Source organism: Pygoscelis adeliae, unplaced genomic scaffold (genome assembly GCF_000699105.1).
Source record: "Pygoscelis adeliae isolate BGI_AS28 unplaced genomic scaffold, ASM69910v1 Scaffold130, whole genome shotgun sequence".
Taxonomy (NCBI): Eukaryota; Metazoa; Chordata; class Aves; order Sphenisciformes; family Spheniscidae; genus Pygoscelis; species Pygoscelis adeliae.
Window position 1 is genome coordinate 4469688 of NW_008824031.1, and position 5787 is coordinate 4475474.

General features: G+C 38.2%; 1 long non-coding RNA gene across 1 annotated transcript in view; it reads right to left on the reverse strand.

Moving 5' to 3' along the window:
- LOC103920344 overlaps nucleotides 1-1896 on the reverse strand; it is a 2808-nt gene extending 912 nt beyond the window's left edge. Inside the window, exons 1-2 of the long non-coding RNA XR_663789.1 lie at nucleotides 1761-1896; nucleotides 515-578 (exon numbers count right to left, since the gene is read on the reverse strand). This is a non-coding gene — a long non-coding RNA (uncharacterized LOC103920344). The remainder of the gene's footprint in view (nucleotides 1-514; nucleotides 579-1760) is intronic.
- Nucleotides 1897-5787: the final 3891 nt, after the last annotated feature.

A 5787-nucleotide genomic window follows, 5' to 3' on the forward strand; every position in this document is an offset into this window, starting at 1 on the left:
GGAAAGAGCAAAAGGAGAAGAGGAGAAAAATGAGAGAGAAAGGGAAATCCTGTGGATTTCCTTCCTGGCTTCAGTATCGCTGCTTTGTAACAGGCAGAATACAGCAATAAATATCTAATAATTCTTTTAAGTCGTGTTTATTGAACACGTATCCTATACTTGAAATACTGACTCTTACCAGCTCATGCATGGGAAAAGACCTTACTTACTGCAATATGTGGTAGTAATCAGTGAGATCACTGTGGAAGTCTAAAACAGTTCCTTATAAAGCTAAAATAATGACCTACCATTCAATACCTATTAAAAAATACATATTTTCTGCTGATTCTCTGAAAGCAGTCACCTGGAAATTAACTATGAACCAGGAATATAGAACTGCTCATTTCCCACAGAAGTGGGAATCATTAAATCATGAGGCCACAGATTCAATGCATTTGGCATCAAAATTCCCACTGCTCTCCATATTCTTCACAGATAACATAAAAATTTGACTGTTATTGATGTGTGCAAGTACTTGCTGTGCTGTTTTGAAGATCTGGCATCAAGTCCCTACAGTTCCTCCAAGATCTGTAGCAGCACTGTGGAGAACAATGGTAGCTAATAATATCACACAGGTAAGGTACAGTATAACTCTCAAGTGAGGCTTATTTCAGTACAAAAGCTGTAACACACCTTGTGCTTTTATGCTCCCCTACTTGCTCACAGTGAGTGTGAGTGGCAAGTCATGCCACAAATAATTCCATGAAGTCCATAAAAACACATAGAATAAAGTTCCCCAAGGCCAACTGCTACTTATGGCAGAATCTGACCTGCAGTAAATAGACTTGGAGATCCAAAAAAGTTGTTCTTTCCCTTTGAAAACGCTAAGATAGAAAACAGATGTGAAAAAGTCTCACTGTTGACTCATTCAGGTATATAAAATTTAGACAACCTCTAAGGCAAGACATTTGTTTCTCTGGTCAATGAATACAAGGATTTGTATGCAAGAAGTGAAAATTAACTGTTATCTCACCTAAGAAAATATGTAAGCTATGGAACAATAAATTGTGACGTTTATGAACTGGAACACAGTATCAGACTAATCCTTTTATAATATCATTCATTATTTGACACTAAACTGCTATTTTGGTAATTACACAAAATTAAGTTTCTGCTAGATATTGTATATCTGATTATTTAATATCCTGTTCTATTATGTTCTTTCATACCACTGCAGTTTCAAAGTCTGCTTCTATGCTTCACTTGACTCTTTTTCCCAGTTTATATGCACTAATATGTAGATCGAAACCAACCTTTTCAGCCAGTTAGTACTGGGTTTTCCTTGTAAAATAGCCTATAACCTTGTAACATTTTTCTGTAACGATTTCTGTTACACAGCAATATGTAACCCTGTAATGAATTTCAACTAAATCAATCAAAATGGCTAGAAAAGTTATTTGACTTCAATTTTAATTTCTCCTTAATCAGAAAAACTGACAATAAGTTTGCAAATTTTCTATGAACATGAGAAAAAAAAGTTTAAATAATTCACCAACATTTTCTCAGGTTCACAGGTTTAACTATGGTTTGGTTTAATTTTTCAAAACAAAAAGACCTTTGAAATATTATAATAAAATATTCCTTCTTTTCTTGGCACATTCTGTTTTCATTTCTTGAGACAACCACAGAGAGGGACCTGAGGCATAAGGCTAGAAACATACTAAGGGTTTTCACAATAGATTTACATTTTCTTTGTGGTAGCGTTTTAAATTTTTGCTTACCTTCAGTTTTCACACTGGGAGAAAATCATCCAAAAAATCCTGTCATGGAGAAGATTTTTGGAGTATGTCACTGGAGATATTTAAAACTTACTGCCCACTTTTCTTCACTTGGTCTCTCCAGACTCACTGCGGTGCACTCTGACTTTAGGAGGGCTCTGTTGTGCCACCAGACAACATGTTTGGCCCAAGTACAGATTTAATAGTCACTGAGGTTTTAGGAGATTGAACCTGGTTAAAAATAGACAAAGTAGTAGAGGGTAGGAGAGCAAATCAGTAATATCTTGTTCAGAAGAAGAAGATATGCTTTGACCCAGGTGAAAGGGGTGGTAGACCTGTCTGCCGTGGCGCTTCTCTGAGCACTTACCTTCTGTAGGACATTTCTGATGGAGAGCAGCATCTAAAACATTGTCCTCAGAACAGCTTGCTTACATTTTTCATTCAAGCAGGTGCGGTTTGATGAACCTGACTCTACTCTTATGTTCATTTAATGACAAGTGACTCCAGAAACGCAAAACAACAGATCTTCAGCCAAAGTGCCGCAGACCCCTCCACTCCAGCAGCTGAGAATTTGCCTCAAAATACCTTTTCCCAAGGACATAAATACCCAATTTTCTCTTAAGCATTATAAAAATGCCAAGGTGTCTCCATGTTGCCACAAACCCTCACTTTTCTAAGTGACATCTGAAATAGTCAAATTCCGTATGCAGGGTTTGTAGCTACCTATAGCAGGATTTTTGCTTTGATTAATTATTTCATTTGCCATGAGTAAGAACAGAGAGGGTGAGGAAAAGAAGTGGCAAGTCCTCAACAGTGCAGTGAAGCAGAAGATGAGAAATGTCATTTTAATGAATGAAAACTGAAAGCAAAATGTACCTGACACAGAACACTGATCAGGGAAAAACAAATGGGGCTGAAAGAGATCAGAGCGAGGCATACCAAATCACATATTAAAACAGATAAGAATACAAAAAAGATACCAGGGAAATAGGATACAATTCACTAGGAACAACGGTGCATAAGTATTATGAAATCATGAAGAGCAAGCGCATTTTTTGAGATGTGAAAATGGTTTTCTCACTCCAAATTAATGCTAAAAAAAAAAAGCAAAATCTCAATAATCTTGAATAACACCTATCAATTTCTTTTAAACTTTTTAGAAGTCTAGAAATAGCTAAAATTTCTAAGATTAAATCAAGACAAGCCACAAAATAGGTAGTTTTCAATTCAACGGTTTCTAACTTCTTCTCCAAACTAGAAAATTTATCAAACTAATCCTTTCCCCTTCCAGCACTTTTAATTAAAAAGGATTTCCACTCCAACATCTATCACAGAGCATGATTATACAGCTACTTAGATTAATTTCCCCTTGTTTAATTTTAAAACACTAATTGACATCTTTTGGTCCTTCCTATAAAATTCTTATTCCCCCATTCATATTTACAGTCTTGCAGTCCTTACAGACTATTATGATATCTCTCCTTAAATGTTGCTTAAATTGTGCAGAGGTAGTCCTCTCAGTTCCTTGGAATACACTCCCTTCAGGGCTCTGTTTCTAATTCTTTTCAAGGAACACCCTCCTCACCTTTCTATTGCTAAACACCAGAATATTTTAATATGAACACTGAGTTGTTCAAACCCACTGTACAAAAAAGCAGTACAAGGAAAGGAGGGGACTACGCAGATCAGAGACACTGCATGCGTGATGCTCCCAGCGCTGAAATTCTCAATAACTGTAGGTAGTTGGTCAGAGACATCCATAAGCAAAGCCTCACTCAAACAAAATGTATTTTCATATAGCCAAATTTAAAGGTTTGAGTTTTGATGCAAAGAATGCCAGGCCATGTTTCTAGAATGGCCGCCTGTCTTCTGGAAACCAGTGCATCTGAAAAGGAAGTATTTTTCATATACTTCCCTTTCGTGTTGTCTGTAGTTGGACAACAGTAGCATACTGGATGTTCATGAGGAAACTTTGGGTTTGCTCATGATGGACTTGAGCCCTGTAGGGTTGATTTGTACTCTACATCTTCCATTACTGCTGCGTTTGAGGATTTGTTTTCAGCTATGCTGTTTTCAAGTCCTGCACAGTTTCAATTGCAGGTTTGTTAGGCTCTAATGTCTCTCTCAAAATCAATAGACCTGATGCTCCTTAGTACCAGGTTTTCCAAGCCTGTAACCCCCATACAGCAGTTCCATTTCCAGCCTTAGAGATCTATGTCACTTTTTAGAAAAGGGCTAAGGCAACTTTTCAAAAGTACCTTGGGTCTAACAACAGTCCTCAGTGTAAGCAGTAACTTCCAACGACCATCAGCCAGACAGGCTGATCTGTATGCATTAAATCTTGGCATGTTCCTGTCTAAGCTTATATCAACATTATCACAAGATTTTCATTGTTTTCCCAATCTTTCCTCCATGTTTTTTTTAAAAACCTCATTGTTATAAAACAACATTAGCAATTCAGTCATTCTTTAATAGCCTGTCACTCATTCCAGTTCCTCTTTCATGTTGTTTTCTCTTTGGTATTTTCTTATGACTGTATTAGCAAAGTTATTCTTAGCTGCTGAGAGTTTTTGTTTAGCTGAAGCTAAAAAGAATAACTTGAATTCTCATGCAAAGAAAGGCTTTGCTGCTTGTGCAGTGAATGCGCTTCCACTGACATTCAGTCTTGCCCTTTTCACTTGCTGGTTTTACACTTTTATTCTGTGGAAAAATATGTCTTTTTTTCTCCCCTCACTTGAAAAAGCTTCTGTTGTGATTATTCTCCACTTTCAGTGCAGGATCTTTCATAACACTTGGATCCAAGGGCTGTCTCCCTTACAAAACCACAATTATCACTTCTCAGTCTATCTTAATTCCTACATATGTGCTTTCTAAATGAAGTAATAAGTACTTGGGGAGAAACTTGACTTCAGGATTGTGTACTTAAGTCCTCTGCTGAACAAAGTCCTATATGATGTGGCTGGAGAGGATGTACCATTATCTGTAGATCCACCATGTGCCATGAGAATTTGCCTAAGTATGAACAATATACTCTAATCCTTTACAATAGTAGTTAAATGTATATATATTCTGTCTCTAATGAATAGCATTTTCATGCCAAGCTACACTGATGTTGAGCTTTAACTACAAAAGCCCATAACCTCTTAATTGCCTCAAAAGAGTTAAAATTACATTTCCCCACAGGAAAGCAATTTTAAAAAACAGGTCTTCAATTTAGGTTTCAAAGTGCAAACAGATTTATTAAGATTTTACCTTATAAAGTCTTACTTTCTAAAGTAACTTTTCTTATAAAACATCCCGAAATACCCACAAAGCCAAATCCCCAGAAACCTCTGATTAGTAGGACAGAGCAGAATTCCACCCTTTCTAGGAATCACAAGGGAAACAGGATCCTAATGACATCTTTACTGCCATGTAACACTAGGACAAAGTTTCCTAAAGCCTTGAAAAGTGTGACTTAAATTGCAGCTAGCTATACAGGTCAGAGTCCCAGAGAGATCCAGGAGTGAAGTGTCCATCCGCAACAGAGGTGGGCAGAAGGCTCAGTTGGTGACCATCCATCAGTGGTCCCCAGACAGCTTTTTACCCACAAGATCTGCTTAGACACCAGCTTGGTGTCTAAGGCACCACTGAAGATCGTGGCTCTGTTTTCCTGATAACCTCTTCACAGGTTTTGGAAGGCTGCTGTTCGGAGCACCCTGAGCTTTCTCTTCTCCAGGCTTCTGGAGCACCTATGCTGCAGAGAAGTGCACTCTGCTTTCTGCCAGATGGGAGCTCCTCAAGGCTGCGATGGCCCCACATCCTACACCTGTGGGAAGTGACAAGGTCCCTCCAGCCCCCACTCCTCCTTTGCTGAGGCAAGGATCATCCCTGCAAACAGTTACCACATCCCAGAGTAGGGAGAATGACTTTATCTGCAAGGGCCAAAACTGTGATTGATCCAAGATGCAACCATTGGAAAAGATCCCTGATGGGAGTTAAATGCCTTCTCAGCAGCACGCCTGTCACTGACATATATACATTAATAGTC